This window comes from Camelus dromedarius, chromosome 5 (assembly GCF_036321535.1).
Source record: "Camelus dromedarius isolate mCamDro1 chromosome 5, mCamDro1.pat, whole genome shotgun sequence".
Lineage (NCBI taxonomy): Eukaryota > Metazoa > Chordata > Mammalia > Artiodactyla > Camelidae > Camelus > Camelus dromedarius.
In genome coordinates, this window is record NC_087440.1 from 17288098 (window position 1) to 17307735 (window position 19638).

Here is a 19638-nt window from a genome sequence, read left to right on the forward strand (position 1 = left end):
TTCCCAGTCTTCAGATTGTCTTTCTGTGTGACAAGGAGTACTAAATTTGTCCCTAAAATGTCTTGTCTTAGTCTCTTAAAAACTCAGGCTTCTTGTTATTAATCTGAAACGAAAATTTTATCAAGAAAGAGCAGTTTACACTGGCGAATGCCTTTTGTTTGGGTTTTTGTTTCTTAAAGACAACATTTAATGTTAGTAAAATTGGGATAAACTCAATATATTGCACATGGCAGGGTAAATCAGAACAACCAGCTAGAAAACAATTCAGCAGTGGGTACACACATGCTCCCATCCACGCAAACTAACAATCCTAACCCTGACTTAGTGATTTTTGCTTCTGATAATTTATCCAAAGCAAATGATCTAAAGTAAGAAGGAAAAATAAAAGAACCTTATTAGAAGAAGATGCTTATTTACGATGGTGAAAAAATTGGTAACAGGTTAATTTTCTAAACATGGAGAAGTAGTTAAAATAAAAGTATATTCCAGTGTTATGGAATATTATGCAACCACGAAGATGATAATAATGAAGACCAATAATCCTTATGATGTAATACCTAGTGGGAAACAGCAGAATTGTATGTCCACTGATCACTATTCTATAGAATCAGAGATGCTTATAGACAAATATTAAAAGAGAATAAAGACTAAGTTATTTTAGATTTTTTCCCTTTAAAAATAATGTTTTGTATTTTTTTTTAATATTTGAAAAAGGAGAGATGGAGAGATGATCCTTTAAACATATAAAATCACCATCCCATCCAAATAAGCTGAGCATTTTCTTGATGAAGATAGTTATTGACCTTCTGTTGACCAAAAACTAATATTTGGATCCTTGGAAAAGGTCTCTTGACATATTATTTTAGATGGTAACTTCCTAGAGAATAAGTCCTCTATATTTATGTATCATATTTAAACTTGGGGTGTTCAGTAACAGAAAATGGAAGTAATTCAGAGATTTCTGTTAGATCAGCATATTATAATTTGGGCTTTGCTTTCCTTCCCGTCAAATTTCCTTTTTCCTTCCCAGGCTTCCAAAATACAAAGTGCTAAAATAAAATCAGCAACAACAGTTTCCATTTTTAAAGTGAACTTTAATCTGAGTTTTACAAAGATCCATGCCAATTCGAAATCACTGCTGTGCTCCCGGTGCTAGTAATACAGCTCAGGTCTTTTGCATTAAAAAGTTAGCATTCTGGTCATATAGGAGAAAGAAAGCCTGGCTTAGACCCCTCAGTGGTCAACTGCAGGCCAGCAAAAGCAAAAGGAGAACTGATTGCAACTGTCCTTGGATATGTGAAGCCAAAACCATTTTTACCCCGGTTGTTTAAATATTGGCATCAAGGTCTCCTTTCTTGATTCTAAAAATATGCACAGGAAGATGGAGAAGGAAGACCTGACTCACTGAAATTCCAAACTTCCTCCTAAAGCAGCAGGAATGCTTTCCCTGCCAGGCTTCTGGCTGGAGTCATCACCCGACTTCACCACGAGCCACACACGTGACATTTCAAGGCATTAGATATACTTTTATTTTGGATGTGTAGCAAAACATCAAATGCATGTTTTCACAAACTAATTTGCAGGCAGAGCTCTTTACATTGTACCTTAAAGCTAAATGGCTGCTGGGACACTGAATCTATTTCAGAACCGGGTCACACTGGCCCATTTTTCTTAGCCATAAAATAAATACCATCGGAGATAAGGATAATTCTGTAATTCTGCCTCTAGGTGTGCGAGCAACAAAAAGTCAGACTTCAGCTCCTTCTGTGGCCCTTTTTGAATCAACCTGCTCACCCAGTGCTATTACAAATGTAAACATATCAGTCAGCTAACCATCATTAGGGGCTGAAGAAATAACTTGGGAGCTAAAACATCGACTTCCATTTGGTTCCAAGGCTCCTAAGCTAAGCATTCTATTGTACACAATAAAACAGGCAGAAGTCAAGACGTTCCCTTCCAAGATAAACTAAAATTAAATGAGGTTCAATTAAATTAAAATAAGTGACTAAATAAACAAAACCCTAATCTGGGGAAGTTTTAGGAGGCCCAAAGACATGTTATTTCCAGCTCTTGAAAGAGGAAGAAATTACCATTCTCTCTCTTTCACACACACACACACACACACACACACACACACACACACATACACCCTCAACTGAGTTGTTTAAAAGAATCTACATGAACACCTCTTCATCAGTGTCAGAGTAGAAACTGCTTAATATTTAAGCGATGGTATCTGCAGCCCTGAGCACCAAGGCTTTGATATTAACTGGCTCCTGGTACTGTGACTTAACACTGGCGCTCTTTGTGGGCTTTTCACAGTACAGAAGGGCTTCCCATTGCTTCTCTGCTCACAGACCAACAGCACGCTTGTAACATGGAAAAGGTCCACTGATGATGCAAATGTTTAGGTGGGTGATGGGTGATGAGAGACATTCTGAGCTTCGAACTCTCTCGTGATCGAAAACCTGCTCAGGTGAAAGGTGGCTTCAGGCAGAACTGACGGTCTATCTAAAAAATGATGATTGCTGAATCTCAATTAACTTAAAGTTGTTTTTCTTTGATATGCCTTTATTTATTTCAATTTGCTGGTGACAACTTGATTGAAAAAAAAAAGTGTATCCGAAGTCTATGCCTGCCATTAAACAGCTATGCGTTTTAATACAGAATTTGTAACAGTGCTGTGAGATATCAGAATGATTGGCCCAGAGAAGATCTTGCTTCTCACTCAGGGTAAATGCAGATTCACTGGGGGTACCTCTTTCTTTCACCTTGGAGAGATGGGGTCTCCAGAAAGTCAGGTCTTTGTCTACCATCAGTACAGTGGCACCTTTTCTAAAAGTTAACATTGAAGTTTAAGACTACGCGTCATACGCCAAGAGCCAGCATTCACTTGGCTCCACGTTGTGGGGTCTATTTTAACTGGTCCCAGTGCCCTTGACAGTGGGTTGGCTAAATAGTCTGACTGTCGCCTGCAATGTACAAGACAAGGATTGTAAATTAGAGAACTCTCAAGGATGCCAATATTTGGGTATTAGAGTTTTCAGCTCTTGAATATAGTTTTTTCCTAAGTGCGGCAAAAGTACTGGAATGAGTTACATCTCCTCTGGGATATTAGCATAAAAATCTATAGAGAGGAAAGGACAGATTCAAATGAAATGAGCAGAATAATTCCGATGCTCAATCAACTTGATTTTATGATGTAAAATCACCAAGCAGCATGTGGACCTAGTCTAGAGGTCAAAAGTTTCAGCCATACAACTAAGCTTCTCAAGAAGACTCCTTCCTGACTTCAACTTCTTTTTTCTTTTGGTCTCATAGTCCCCATATCCTAATTTTGAGTTTTGAGAATACGATCACCACAGTTATAATTCAACCCAGGCCTGACATTATTTCACACTCGTGTCTTACTCTCCTGAAGGGTGCAGATTACTGGCAGCAACCCTGGGGACCATGTTTAATCAGTCTCAGTTTACAAATGAGAACCAGGGCCCAGGGAAATGGGAGGCTTGCCTGAGTGTGCAAAGCAGTGAGCACTCAGGTCCAGAAAATGTGCCTCTTTCCAATTCATGTCTGTCTACTCAGATCAATCCAGAATAAACTGGCATTTGTGAAAAGGAGCAATCAGGTCAGGCTACATGATTCACAGGGACCAGTGCAAAATGAAAATGTGGGCTTCCTTAATCAAACATTATTAAGAATTTCCAGATGGCTGAAGCAGTCCATTCTAACCAGGGGGGCCAAGAGTGACTGCACAGGTCACACACCCATGAAACTGACCCTGATTGCATTTATTTCATTATTTACTGAACTTTGACTCCTGGAGGGCCTAGGAGAAGAAAGGCTCTCTGAACACTGAAAATGCTAAAAAATTATCTGTTGCATGAATAAATGAATGAATGCATTAGGGAATGAGTGAAGGAATGCACCAAGAAAATTACAACTCAGCTAGAGTCAGGCTGACACAGTAAGTCACCGTGAGTACTCAGTCCGTTATTTAAGTGTCACAATTCCTAATCTGAAAATACCTCACAACATAATAAATTTTCTCAGCCCCAACATAAATACGTTGCAGAACTATGTCCAAAACATAGTGGCAAGGTGTACATGTGGTAGCATTACTGTGATTTTATGTGCTCAAGAAATGCCCACTTCTTACCAGAAACAGTCTTGTGTTTTTTTCCATCTATTGTGTATTTAGAAGTAGCCATCCAGATATGTTTCATGGAACTTATCCATGGGCAAAATCTACAAGCTCTTCAGACATGAGTATTTCATGCACTGCCAAGCAAGCATCCTTGATTTGAAAACAAGAGTAAAAATAACAAAACTACTACAATTTATTGAATTTTTATTATGTCAGTACCGTGGTAAGAGCTTTGCATATATTTCCTCCTGAAGAAATCCCTGATAACATCTCTATGAAGTTGTTATGTTATCCAGATTCTCCAGTGAGGAAAACAAGGCTCTGAGAGGTTGAGGGGGGCAGAATCAGAATTTGACCTTAGGACCGTTTGGGCTCCTGGAGACTTTTACAGTTCTTTGGAAGGAAACTGGCGCAGGCTGGATACACACAGAATAGCAGAGCGAGGGCCACTGCTTACCCGTAAGGAATGAACTTGATCTGATAAGGCCTGAGTGAAGTTTCACTTTGGTGAATGAAAATGCAGCCATAAAACACTGGGAGTAGAAATTTCCGATACTGAAAATCTAGGTTGTTAATTTCATAGCGTACTGCAAAGTTGTGCAAAGACAGGTAAACACATATTTCCTCACCCATATTTTAAGGGGCCTTAGGACAGAATGGACTGCGTTACTGGACCAGGAAAAGAGATTGCACGGGACGGAGTGAAGGAAGACTCAGCCAGGCTAAGATTTCCACTCAGGTAGTCAGCAATCTATTTCATGAAGGGACAAGAAAGGCCGAAAAGGGGGTAACTTTCATGATTGTAAATGTGAACTTACAATCATGCAGCGTCTCACAGTTGAAGAGAAGAGTCAGTGTTTCTGTCTACCTCTCAAGAGATGAAACTGGACTCCTAATTATGGCTTGTATTTATTACGATGTTTCAACCTGTTACTCTGGCAGGGGTATCTTATTCCTCATTTAAAACAAGCCACAGTGGGGAGAAAAATAAAAAAATATGGGAGCACAGTGAAAGCAAATTCATTTGATATATTCTGTTTGCTTTTTTTGTAGCATTGTCCTCCAATGTCCTACCTTTTCTATTTTTTAACTGTCTAATTCAGTGAAAGTGCTCTTCTAGGGATGCAAAATTTTCCAATAATAGCAGAAAAGTATTTCTGGCCAAACTCCAAAGTTTTAGAGCTTGAACTTGCTCATGAATATGTTCATGTAATGAACAATGGGTGTACATAGTATGCATATATAATGTAAAAAGGCAGTTTGTAACAAAATGCTGCTTTTGCGCATGCACCCACTGGTTAGCCAATCTCCTCCATGTAAGCTGATGGTTGTGGTCCCATTCTCCTGCCCAAGACGGCCTGAGGCTTCAGGTATCAGCAGGCGTCATGATTCTATCCATGGAGACCAGAGGGCAAGTCTGTACTAGGAAAGGTTTCTTAGGGAGACTTGGTCTCTTGATCTGCTGGGTTCTCACCTGGGATGTGCCAGTTTTATTGGGAACATGAGAAGAGGTCGCCAAGGCAGAGGCTGACAGGCTGAGAATAGCAGAGAACACAGGCTGAGTCCTTGATGACATTGCTGAGCCAAAGAATTAATGAATCCTGGAGCCACCCAATCTCAGGACTGTTACTGGCTTAATATTACATGTCCTCATTGTTCAACCATTTTTAAGTTGAGTTTTCTGTTACTTGTAGCCAAACCCAACATGACTAAGCATCTACTGTGTTCTAGGACCTAGCAGGCCAATTTCCATGCATCACCACTAACTGATTTCATGTCTCTTTAAGATAAGGAACACTTTCTCTATTTAACAGAAAAGTAAAGAAAGACTTACAGAAGCTAGTGGTACACCCAGTTTCTCATATCTAGTTAGCAGATAGGGCAGGATTCCGACCTATGTCTGTCTGACGTTGAGAGTTATTTAAAATCCCTGTATGTGTTTGTATGTATGTGCGGGGGTGTTCTGTTTGTATATATGCCCACACTTACATACCTACGGGGAGGGTGTAACCTGTAGTTGCACAATCATTCATCACATTTTTGAGTCTTTGATAAAATGTTAAAGATAGTTTAAACTGTTAAACATATTCCCTCATAATTGAGGGAACATGCAATGAAATAAAGCAAATGGCAAGAACTGGGAAATACAATTATTACCAAGTTTCCTTATGCATCAGGAATTACTTATTTTTCTTCTCATGGGTCAGAACATTCAAGCTGTGTTCTGAGACGTCGTGCCTGATGACGTCTGCACTAAACACTCATCAACCTGTACAGAGGCCACGAATGAGTACAGTGTTTTAACGGAGACAGGTGTCTCTGAAGAAAATATGGAATCAAAGATGGCAAATTAGCCGTCTAGGGGCTACCACGCACTCTCCCTTTTTCATAAAAGATTTTGCAAATCAACCAAGGTCTCCTTTTTCTCCCCGACCTTGGATGTAGCCCCGCAAATTTCCACAACACAAGATGCAGCAGCAACTCCCAATCAAGGTTGGCTCTCCACCCTGAAACTCATTTGCCCTGTCTGTCCTGCGTGCTCCACGGGGAATGACTCTTCAGGGATGTAACTGAAAATTACAGGGAAATTGTGCAATGGTAGCGTATCAACCCCTGAGAGCGGAATGAGGTGCAATTACTGCTAACTGAAAATATTATCTATGCATTTCTGAAAATTGAGTCTAAAAACTGTATTAGCAGCCATGAAGTTTAAGTCATCCCAAAAGAAAAGGGCAAAGTGTTGTAAAATGTAAATGGTAATAATAAATTTGAGAAGTTGGACTATTTGTGTGTCTGTCTCTAAATGCAGTAATGAAGTGGGTTCGTTTGTTTTTTGAATCACCATCAGATTGGACCCTACCACCTAGGTAATTAAAATCTGAAGGTACAGTGTTAAGGAATCCTACTACTAGAAAGAACCTCGAAAACCACTGAGACCCTCTGCTGCCCACCCTCACCTCACTTTGCTCTAATGAGAACACGAGGGCCAGCCAAGGCCGGGACCTTGTCCAGAGACACCTGGCTGGCCGACAGTGGAGCCGGGCCAGGTTTCCAGTGCCCCAGCTCTGTCCTCGTGCTCCTTTTTAGACCGCTCTGACAGCCTTTTCACTGACGAGTGCACATTTTGAAGGCAGAGACAGACTCACAGACATAGAAAACAAAACTGTAGTGGGGGGAAGGAGGTGTGGAAGGATAAATTGGGAGTCTGGGATTTGCAGACACTAACTACTACATATAAAATAGAGAAACAAAAAGGTCCTATTGTGTAGCACAGGGAACTATATTCAATACCTTGTAATGGCCCATAATGAAAAGGAATATGAAAAGGGATATATATATATATATATATATATATTCAGTATATATATATACTGAATCACTATGCTGTACACCAGAAATTAACACAGCATTGTAAACTGACTATACATCAATAAAACTTTTTTTTTTAAATTACATTAAGCCTCAGAGATTAGCTATGCGTGTGGCAAAGAGAAGACGAGCGAGGGAGAGGTCTCTGGTAACTTTATACAGTTCTTACCAAAACACAGGCTCATAATTTTCTGATTGACTTCTGAGGACGTCCCGTGTCGTGGGCTGGAGGTGGTCTTGGCTATCAGTGGATGGGGTAGTCTAGTGTCACCTGAGGAGCCACATCCAATCAGCCAAAAGGCAGTGCCAGAGCCACCAATGGATGGTCTGGGCATCCCCATCACCTTTTTGTCAACCATCCTTTGCTGAGCCAGTAGCCCCATTAAAACACCTGCATACAGTCCTCCAAAATGGTCTCCTGTCCCCTAAATGCTCCTGCTTTATTCAGTACCCTAATGAAGACAGCTGGATTCAGGGACCTTGTCGATTCAGTTAATCGGGTAAGAAGTATTCACTCTCACAAGAAAAATAGTGAATGACTATACACAGTATGTTTAGTACAAAGCAGGACATGAAGACCAGTAAGGTTAATTTTTGTGTTGTTACTACTACAATGATTGGATTTAAAAGCCCCCAACTATGGTAGCCACTATATATAAAAATAAATTTAAAAAATTTCTTCTGTATAACACAGGGAACTATATTCAATATCTTATAATAACCTTTAATGAAAGAAGAATATGAAAATGAATATAGGTGTATATATATATGTATATACGTATATATGTGTGTGTGTATATATATACACACATATATATGGCTGGGACATTGTGCTGTACACCAGAAACTGACACATTATAACTGACTATACTTCAATTTAAAAAAAAGCCCCATTCTAAAAGTAACATGGCCCTCCTCGCTACTCATGTTCTATGATTTTATTGTCTCCTTTGCTGATGAATCTAGGAGGTTTTCTAGTGAGTGGTTGAGATCATGGGCTTTGAAGTCAGACAGGCTTGGGCATGAATTCTGACTCTGCCACTGTGTTTTCCTAGCAGAGTACTTAACTGTGGTTGGGAGACAGAATAACGTCCCCAACCATCCCCAACAATGCCCAGGCCCTAATCCCTAGAACCTGTGAATATGCTACCATACAGGGAAAGAGGGACTTTGCATATATGACTTTAAAAGAATCCTACAGTAGGGAGATTTTCTTGGATTACCTGGGTGGGTGTAGTAGAATCACAAGGGTCCTTAAAAGATGGAAAAGGAAGGGAGAAGAATCCAAGAAGGAGACTTGACTATGGAAGCAGATGTCAGAGTCACAGAATGGGTGGCTTTGAAGATGGAGAAAGGGGCCACCAGGGAGGAAACACAGGTGGCCTCCAGAAATGGAAAAGGCAAGGCCATGGATTCTTCTCTTGAGTCTCCAGAAGGGGCACAGCCCTCCTGACACCCTGACCTCAGCCCATTTGGGACTTCAAACCTCCAGAACTGTCAGGTAATACATTCACGTCGTTCAAACATCTAAGTTTGTAGGAATTTGAACAGGAAACCAACTGATGCTGCTTGAGCTCCTCATCTACAAAATGGGAACAAAAATGTATGCGCCTCAAAGGGCTGACATGGGAATTAAATAGGAGAACGTAACTAAAACGCTTAGTGCTTGGCATAGATGAAGAACTCAATAAATGTTTACTGTCATTACACATCATATCATTATATAGAGAGGAGATTTATACGTTGTGATTATGATAAATGGTGACTCCATAAAGCATCATTTAGTGTCTCACAATAATCCCTTACATTCGAGTAGCGCTTGTCTGGTTTTGACAATGCCCTTTTATCGATATTGTTTTACTTGATGCTCATTGTAATTGCCAGTCCACAGATGAGGACACAGAGCCCCCGAGGGGACAGTGCTTCCCTTAGGTCACTCAGAGAGCCCACTGCTGGCCAAAGCTGGAGTCCAGGCCATCAGATTCCAGAAACAGCAGGCTCCCAATTTCATCATGTGGTTTATAGAAATACACATACAGGGTTTGTAGAATCTCAATATGAAACAAAAATGATAAAGCCAAATGATGATGAGGTTGTTCACCCCACACACCACCATCTCCCACGTGATCTCCTCCAGCAGCATTTCCTGCCGGGGCTCCAGCCCCCACTCTCGCCAGCGAAGCCCAGCTACTCTCTCTGATGCATCCAGTCAGCTGTGCAAAGCACGGGGGAAAAGATTCCATCCTGACTGCAGCAGGCAATCACCTGGCACCCCGAAGCATGAAGTTTGATTACCTTTATCTCAGTTTATCGTTAAATCAAAACCTGTTGCTCTGAATACTGGCCCAGGACTCCACCTAAGAGATGTTACAGGCCAGTCAGCAGAAACAAGTGAGTGCCCTTTTTCTTCCTTAATTTCTGTGCACTGTGAAGATCTTTGGCAAACTAGGGGGAAAAAAAATCACCTCCTTAGCTTTGGGCAGATTTTATCACTTTCTTCACTCTTTCACAAGCCAGCCAGGTTGCTTTCGGCTCATAACCATTCTTCCATTCCTCTTGTGGGCAAGAGGTTTGAGATCTACAACCTAGTTGCCTGCCAGCACTAGCCCTGAAGTCTAGCACCTTGCTTGGATGGGAATCTGAATCTTCCTGAGATGCCAGGCAATTTGCAGGTAGACTGATGTTTGAGAAACTCTGGCTACACTGGAGCATCGCTTCTAAAATTGTGGTCAAGGGACAATAGAGTAGGAGTCACCTGAGTTGACTGATTGAAATGCTGACTCTGGGGCCCCATTCCAGACCCAGCAGCACAGACTCATTGTGCTGGGGCCCTGGGAATCTGCATTTTAACCCCAGGAGATGCTGATGAATTTTAAAGTTTGAGGGCCACTGGTAGAGATCAAAGGCGTGGGTGATGACAGGAATGGTTAGGAGTGTGCTTGAATTTCCACGGTGTTATTCAGGTTTTATCAGCCTGGAGGCAACCAGCACAGAACAGGTGCCAATCATCTACATTTGCCCTTCAGCCCAACCAACAGTGGAAGCCGGATTTCTTACAACGGGCATCTGAAGTGGCTGACATCTGGGTCAGGGCTAGGCAACGAGGCATCACGGTTGGGGTAAACCTCCAGGCCACTGGAGCACTCCTGCTAAATTCCCTTGTCCAGCCTGGCTGAATCTGTGGCAAGCGTAGTGGGTGGGAGTGGAGGAGAGCTGGTTGGAAAACTGGCTTCAAGGTCTATATACTCATTAAGGAGACATGATAAAAATCACATGCGAAAAGATGGCACAGTATAAGGGCTAAAAGCACGGGCCTTGGAGCCAGACTGCATTTACTTTTACTTAACACACACTGAGCTAAATACAGCGCTCACTACAGGCCAAGCACTATGCTACGTGCTGTTCAAATATTAATCCATTTATGTCTCACAACAACCCTACAACCCTGGGTACCACCATCACCGTCCACCTTTTATGTCGTGAAACTGAGGCTCAGAGAGGTTAGGTAATTTGCTCAAGACCACACAGCTTAACTGTCACACAGCCGGGACACACAACCCAACAGGCTGGCTCCAGACGTCAGGTTCTTAACCACCCAATTCCATTGTTTCTCATGGATCTCAGTCCCAGTTCCACTACCTGTGAGCTGTTTGACCCTGGGAAAATTACTTAACCTCCCATCCCTTAGTTTTCCCCTGTGTAAAATGAGGATATGATTAATAATAGTGGCCACCTCCAAGAATTCTGATCAGACGATTTAATACATCCACCTAGAAGACTATCGGGCACACAGTAAGCACTCAATACATGCTAACTTGTAGTTAGCTCTAGGTCCTACACTCTCAGGGGTAGTGTGAGAATTAAATTAGATAATGTATTTAAAGTGCTAGGTGCAGCGCCACGGCACCCAGCAAACACACGGTGAGGGCGAGCTGTTATTAATAGTGAGCTGAGCCAGGCCGGTTTATTTTAGGCTCTGTCTGGAAGGCAAGTGTGCTCTACACGGGGGGAGGCAGCATGCCCTTTGCTTCAAAAAGTAACTGGGCAGGAGCCAGACTAATTACTAGATTCAACAGGTTCTCTGCTGTCTGTCACTGGAAGATTCCTGAAAAGTTCCCGATATTGAATTAGTACACGCTTAATCCTTTTCCCCCATTGACCTATTTTATAATTTCTGATTGATCTTTCATTGGCCGTGATCCTTCAGACTTAAAGAGTCTTCCCTCAGACTATCCGACATGTAACTATCAACTTGTAAAAGACTTAAAACATACCAGGGAGAACTGAGCCACTGGAGCAATGCTTGGCAAAGCAGTTGGCTTAATCATTCCCTAATGTAATTGTTTTCATTTTATTTTTCCTTTATTATGTGTTCACATGCTTCTACTGCACAGAACTTACGTCTTCCCTCCCATAAAGTGTTATCACCTCCACTATTAAGCTTAACCGTGGAACGATTACAATTTATGTTAACTCAAGGGGTTAATGATGGCCTGGAACCCCTCCTGCCCAAACAGCCTAGTGTAGGGTGGGGATGGGCATGGGGGGAGGGGGAGAAGGTGAGGGAGCAGGGTTATTAGGTCGTGGGGAGCTGCTGATGGGGGGTGAATTTACCCTGAAAGCTCAGACTCAGCACCCAGGGATGCGAGGTTCCCAGGGTCTCTCAAGGATGAGGTTTTCCAAAAGGACGTATTAGCAGCTCCAAGCCGTTTACTGCTACTTTCCCGCTTGCGCTATTAGGGAAAGGCTCCCACCCCGTTCCATCAGTTTACCAGGCATGATAGTTCATAACTACGATTGAATAAAAAGTTGAACTCAATTAACAAGTTCGCTCCAGTACTTGTTCTGCATCTACTACGTGTCACTCGCTCTGCTAAGTTACGGGGTGAACAGGCAATTTCAGCTCGTGGGCCCCGCGCTCTGATGAGCACTCAGAGTCCAACGCCTTCCATCCTCGCAGTTTCAACGAGTTTCTACTCTCTCCACATCGTCCCCCTCCCCAAGCCCCCATATCTGTATGCAACTTATTCTTTAGTAGAGTCCACGTCTAGAGACTTTTCAAGTCAAAACAGAAAGATGGAGCCGATGACACGGCGACCTTCGAGCTGGGTTCCGCTGAGCCTCTGTGTGGGGGGAACCACCGTGCTGGGTAGTCTGAGGCCCACCACGTCACCCCTTGCATGCTCCTGTATAACACGGAACCGCTTGGCAGCTGATGTGGGGGTTTTAGCTCTGATCACGGAGCAAACTCCTGAATCATCGCAAGATTGATCCCATCCATTCTGATGGCTCAAGCCGCAGGGCCATCTGCTGAACGGCTAAGTAGTGTAGACCAGAGCCACCCAATAAATACTCGTGGGTTGCGTGGCCAACTGCTTTTTCACACCTGAAATGCAAGTCCCTCCGAGGCTGGGACTCAAACGGGGACGAATGGCCTAGGCCCCCACCCCCCACCCCAGCCTAAGCTGTTCTCTATGCCTGGAATGCCCTCCCTCTTACCACCTCCCCTGCTGCCCCTCACTGTCCACCTGTCCAAATCCTACCTAGTTCAAGGACCAGCTCAAATATCAGCGGCTCCACAAAGCCTTCCCTGACCACCCTAGCCAGAAATAACTCCTCGCTCCTCTCAGTTTCCATAGGTCTGTGTGTGTGTGTGTGTTCGCTGGCACTTAAGACACTGGTCGTTTTATTTTGGCTATGCGTTTACCTCGTCTTCTCCAACCACACGGGAAGAGCCTTGAGCTCTGGAACTCAAGAACTGTGTCAGTTCCTCTTTGAACTGTTTCCCCACCCTGGCACCTCCTTGTAGAGAGCAGACACTTGGTAAAAGTTAGCTGAACGAACAAATGGTTACCCCAGCAATGACGAAAACAGAAGCAACTGCAACATTCATCCCATCTTCTTCTGTCTCTCCTCCTCCTTCTTCTTTGGTAGCTTTTAAAAATCTATTTACTTGACCTATCAATTACCCAGGGGAGGTTTGGGGACTTACTGATAAAGGCAGACAACTCTGCAGACCGAAAAAGCTCCCAGAGACCCTTCCAAAGACAAGGGAGGCCCAGGCCACTGGAGGCGCCGGGAGTGTCTGAGTACCCGGTCTGCTGACAGCCGGCTCCTAGGAATGGAAGTGCTACTTTCTCAAAGAGCTTCATCTGCTCTGGCTCATGTGTGCCAGCTCCTCGGCTGAGGAGAAACTCCTGATTTTATTTTTAAGTACAGACTCCAATAATAGGCTAAGTAATTGCAGATCTTCCTAAGGCCTTATTATACATGTACCAACAGATTGGACTTTTTAAAACCCGTATTTCCTTCCCATAAATATATGTCGAGAACCTTAAATTTCAGCATTATATGCAGTGATGATGTGTATTTGTTTTCATCCCTCATACTGGAATCCTGAATACAAAAGAACAATAACAAAAAAAATGCTGATGCCTAGATGACAATATCTCAACAATGTATCTGATCAGGTACAGAGGTAAAAGGATTCTCCCTCAATGGAAACTAAGAAAACTGTATGTGACAGTATGATATGCAGCCCCGCTTCAGTAACACGCTCTCCATCCTGGTGCTGCTAATGCTTGAACAGCTGCAGCTCTGTCTTTGTGCAGGGGGCCCCATAACTACTCCTGGGAAATGGGACAAAGATACATAATGGATCTGTGCCTGCCAAGACCAGAGAAACCAAAGTCAATTGCCCTCTAATGCAGAAGAACTTTCTGGTGGAGAGCGATGAATATTGCCATTTGTCCTATGCCACGCAGTCTTGGACAAGAAAGCCTAACATGGAGGAGAAGGGTGGGAGAAGATGCTGTTCTAGAACCTCTGAGAAGAAGAGCACGTCATAATTATTTTGCCAACAGGGCTAAAAATCAAAGAAGAGCGCCCCAGGGTGATTTAGTTGAGGGAAAGGCAAACACTTAAGAGCATACCCATTCTGTGCTTATCGTTTTATCCGATATAAAATTTTCTCTCCAAGTATGATTCTTCATTGAAAAACAATGTCAGAAATATCACAGAGTCAGAAAATCACGGGGTGGCCCGTATTCCTGGAAACAATTCCGTATGGTGATGACGAGGTGGGTGGAGATGTCAGGCAGACCTGAGTTCGAATCCTGACTCTACCACTTCCCTGCTCTGTGACCTCAGGAAAATGACCCGACTTCTCAGGGGCCTGAGTTTCTTTCTTTTTTTTTTTTTTTTTAATAAAGCAGTGGTCAGAATAGAACCAGCTTCACCCACTTGTCTGAGGGTTCCGTGACATAATTAAGATAAAATCTTAGTGTGGTGCCTAGAAATTAGGAAGCGGACTAACAACACGTGTTAGCTGTTGTGGTTGCTGCTTTCTCCTCTTCTTCCTCTACATCATCATTATCATCACCACCATCATCGTATCATCCCAGCTGTTTTGTGGCTGAATTCATCAGTAAATATTCAGGAAAGAAGCAAGAAGATAGTCTCCCTCCAAAATCTGAGGCAGTCTCCCCTTCCCACTTCAAACTCCAAAAGTGGTACTTCTAATTACGTCTAAAAGTCTTTCTTTAAAAAAACCAACACAAAAGCAAAAACCTTGGCAGCATAACCTATCAAACGTCTCCACCTAATTCATGCCATTCTTGCTTTAACAAACGACAACCACTGTAACAGGTATCTTATTGAGTAAAAAGAAGAAAACCAAGAAAAAAAATGTAATAGCACTGGGCTCCATTAGACATGGGTCCCAGACTTAGGTACATCACATGTTCTTTGAGAAAAGAGATGAAGCAATGATATATTCAGTTCTCCAAAGAACTAGACAAGGTCTTTTTTTCTGTTTTCAGTCATTTGGGATCACAGGCTAAACGCTACTTCATTGTTTTCTTCCCCTCTTCAATAGACTGAATTCTGAAGGTCTAGGATAAGTGGTGTCTGAATGACTCCGTCTAATTCTGTAATTCTGGTGGTTTAATCCTATCAGGTCTAAAGGGGCTTTCCTGCAGGTCGTGTAAGGTTGGGGCAAGTCCCCTCTTAAGTGGAGCACAACACTGCAAGCCAGCAGGGCCCTTCTGCAGGTGCACCCCCAGGAGTGGGTGAGGGGCCTGGCACAGGTTGCCAAACAATGGAAACTTCCTGTTCTGGGTGTTAACTTTAGTTACCACAGCCAGACAATGCTGCCAGTGGTGTGGAAGAAAAAATTGCTGTAGCCAGCTGTGTTGTTCACAGTCGGATGGATTCTGTGTAGCTCCAAATGGTGACAGAGCCAACAGCCTGTTGTAGCCAAGGACAGAATGATGGATGATCTACATACTGTGTCCAAGTAGAGAGAATGGCAGAAGTTCACTTCAGGGTTGTTAAAATGCTAATCCGGGGGAGTTAACAAAAGCTTCATAGAAAAGAAAAGTTCGAGAAATAAGTATACTCATGTGGTGCCGATGTGGACCACTGATTTGATCGCCCTTGGTTACATAAACCGTTGCTTTTCAAAGTAAGAATATTTTCTAGTTTTCCTGTTGGGACGAATGGAAGCAGCATCTATTATCAGCTGCTCTGCCTCTGTTGTCTGGGTCTGAGGAGGAAAAGTCAGGCTGACAACAGCCACCTTAACTGAAAAGGGTTATGATATGCTTAATATAGTTAGATGATTTTTATTCTCTCCACATGTCATGGGAATAAATCAAAACACACTTTTTTCCCCCTCCAACTGGAAGTTGGCAGCTGTTCACAAAATAAGCAGCAACCTAAGAAACTGGCTTTGGTAGATTTTAATGCTAAGTCTCCATTCACACGAGCCACTGAAAGCAAGATCACCTGTTCCAATGACAGTTTCAACATGTGAATTACACTAATAGTACATTGCATTATTAATGTTAGACGCAGATAGACTGGCCCACTGTAAGTATTCGGTATGGATCACCTTGCCTTAAAATCTTTAGGATGAAATAACATACTTCAAAAAAAGATGCAGATTTCCATTTCCTGCCAAATGATTTGGTTTTGCCATTCTCTATTTCTTTGGATTCTTACTTAAGTTGAACATAGAGAAACAGGTCAGCCTCACCTGGTGCTGGAACATTGAGTACCTCCTTGCAAATGACAGGTACTCAATAAATACTGACTAGTTGGCAGACCCCAAGTACCTCTTGCTTCCTCTAAAAACGAATCTAGAATGGTCAGGCTTAAAGTCCATTAATTGAAGTAAAAGGTAATATTTTATCTTCCAATATGCTATGGAAGGAGTTCACCTCCTATGATTACACCAATAATGGTTAGGCATTCAGCCAGGCTTTTAACTCTGCATAAAATGCATCAGAAGGGTAAAAAATGACCCTGTTTCAGATGCATTTTTCACTCCTTGTATCTTAGTGAAACTCAAATGCAAGAACAATGACTAAGCTAATTACCAGGGTTTATTATGATCAAGCAGCAAGAAGTGAAGAACTTCTCCAGTTTCAGTAAGTCCTTAACAATGATGGGCATCCTTGTGAATCAAAGCTCTGATTCCTGCTTACTTGTCTGCGTGCCTTTCAAGCAACAGAAACCACCACCCAGGATTCAGGGGCCTACTTACCCAGAGCACAGTTACTGGACAGATCCTTCCTGTACAGTAAGCAGCGAGTGAACTGAAGTCCACCAGGTTTCTAAGTAAGTTGCCCCCACTCTAAGGACTTATAGGTTTACGTCACAACCATCTTTCAAATCCATCAAACCAGGGGAGACAAGACCAGATGGTGCTATTAGAGGGCACCAAAAAAAAAAAAAAAAAAAAAAGAAGAAGAAGAAGAAAAGAAAAGAGGAAGAGGGCAGAATGCCCACAAACCTAAATCAGATGCAAGTTAACCAGCTGTTTGGTGAAGAAGAAGCCACAATACTCCTGGCACATTGTCCTGAATCACAGAAATGCTCCTCCAAACAAGGTTACGTATTTAATATCCCTAATAGAAGCAAGGACAGGTAACACTATTCTGTAGGATCCAATAAGAAACGGTAGCAGCTGGCTGTTAATCTAACTAAATATAAACACCACCAATGGAAGAAAACAGTCTGCTAAACAACACATTTTGGAAATCTTAGGGTTATTTACGTAACTGTCTCTCTGGAGCACAGTTTACAGACCTAAATCAGAGCACAGACACTAACTATAAAAAAACCCAAAACTCAGCTATGGCTGGGCTATAGTTTATTTACCTTAAGATGTTTAAGTTCTTGATAATATAGACCCAAATCTCAGAGCTTATTTGGCAATTTCTATTTATCTAAGCCAGGGTAAATGTTTGTGTAATATTTGCCAGCCTGACAGAATTTTCTGTCACTCGCTACATTACACATGACTACATACAACTTAATTTCCTGAGTTAGAGGGAGGTTTTTTTTTTTAAACAATATGAATAAGCCAGCATCAAAACCTATTGTTAAGCACCAAAAGAATGGTAAAATCCTCACCCTGAGCTGTCTGGGATAAGATTTCTCAACTCTATAAGGAAGAAACCTTGAAAAAAAATTCCAAACAAATATTTCTCCTCTTCTCAGGGACAGAGACCAAACCAGACTGTAGAAACCTGTTAAACCTTTCCCTAGGGCTTCAGCCTTGAAATAAAAGAATCTACTTTATTGCCCCAAATATCAAGTAGAGAGGACAATGCTTAAAAAGCCCCTAAACATTTTACTGCAGACTTACAATTCTTAGTGGCCAGAAGTTCTTGGGAAAATTGCCTCAGACATTTCTTCTCCCAGGTAACTGGAAACACTACCGTTACTTTAAGGGAAAGCAGTCTCCCAGAGTGATAGACAGAGGGTCCAATTACCAAGAGTGTATCTGTAATAATGATCCACTGTTCCTTCTGTGTGAATTTCGCAGCTGAATACGGTGAGGGGCTGGGATGCTGGAACTTGGGTTACTGACTGGTCACCTCAGAACGGGAGTACTACTCTGAGGTCCTCGCATGCTGTAATTAACACTTCTACTTCACTCCCCCCAGCTCCATGACATTTAGCTCTTTACAAGTTCGGGATTTAAAGGACCACCTGACAGCAGTGGTCCCAAGAGCCGATTTAGCAGAAAAAAAAATGCAAACCCAGTCCTCATCCACACCTTCAAGTCCTTTATGACCTTTTATTTCAATCCAAGAAATCCAAGAATTATACACTACAGAGAAAGCTTTGAGCCCTTCCAAATTGCCCAAGGCGGCTGCTGTATCAGTTTCTGTAGACCAGAAACAAACATTGTCGCTGTCAAGACGGGATATAAAAGTTTCCCTACCTTCCTCCTCACCATCCCCCTGCCAGCGGCTGCCGACGCGAGCGGCGGCTCGCTCCCTGCTGCAGGACGCCTCTCGCCGGAGAAGGGGCTCATGCAAAATTGACTCTTCCTTATTTGTTTCCATCCATAATTGATGGGTAGATGAGAACGTAACACATCTCAGCGCTGGGCTCTTGCCGCCTGGCGGAGACCCTGTCCAAGACGCTTCCGTAAATCATTTCCAGCCGGAGAACAAAGCGCGGAAAGTTGCGGGGGAGAGTGGCGGAGAAGAGAAAGCCGGGCGCCGGGTGGGACGCGGGGGTGGGCGGTGGGCAGCTCCCAGTCCCAGAGCCCGCCCGAGGCGCGCTTGGCCAGCAGGGGGAGAGGGAGGGTGGGAAGTGGCCGCCCTCTGGGCAGGAGCCGGTGCTGGAGCCTGGTGAGCTAGGCGAGGGCCGAGTCTCCCGAGACCCCGCCCTTCGCCACAAGGCGCCACCCGGGGGCCGTCCAACCCGGGGGCGCACTGACAGGTAGCCGGCGTCCGCGGTGAGTTGCTCGGGTGTCGGCGGCAGCGCTGTGCCCCTTCTCCAGGCGCGGGCGAGTGCTCGCCCATCCACTGCCAGCCGGGCCGGGCAGTCCCAGAGTCGGCTCCGGGGCAGGCGGGCGGAAGGGGGCAGCCGAGCCCGCAGCTGGCTCCTTCGGCCTCGGCTAGGATGTGGCGCGGGGCCGCAGACGCGGTGCCCGGCACCGAAGCAGCCTGGGCTCCCCCCGATAAGGTGCGGGGGAGCGCTGAGCTGGCGCTGCCTGGCAAGAAACTTTTGCTGGCTCCCTCCTTCTGCTTTTTTTCTTCCCCCGGAGGTGGGTGCACAGCGGTGGGGGACCTCGAATTTACGTGCCCCTCCCCCCAAGC

General features: G+C 43.6%; 1 protein-coding gene across 14 annotated transcripts in view; it reads right to left on the minus strand.

Annotated features, from left to right (window-relative positions):
* The window catches only part of SEMA6D (semaphorin 6D), a 518009-nt gene that overhangs the window by 33436 nt on the left and 464935 nt on the right, over nt 1-19638 (minus strand). The window contains exon 1 of one of the 14 annotated variants that reach the window (XM_010998668.3): nt 18753-19055. The exons of 12 other annotated variants lie outside the window; for them this stretch is intronic. The gene's annotated coding sequence lies outside the window, so the exon portion shown is untranslated. Of the gene's footprint in view, nt 1-18752; nt 19056-19638 lie in introns of those variants that run through there. One more of the 14 variants, XM_031453117.2, reaches the window with a different exon arrangement.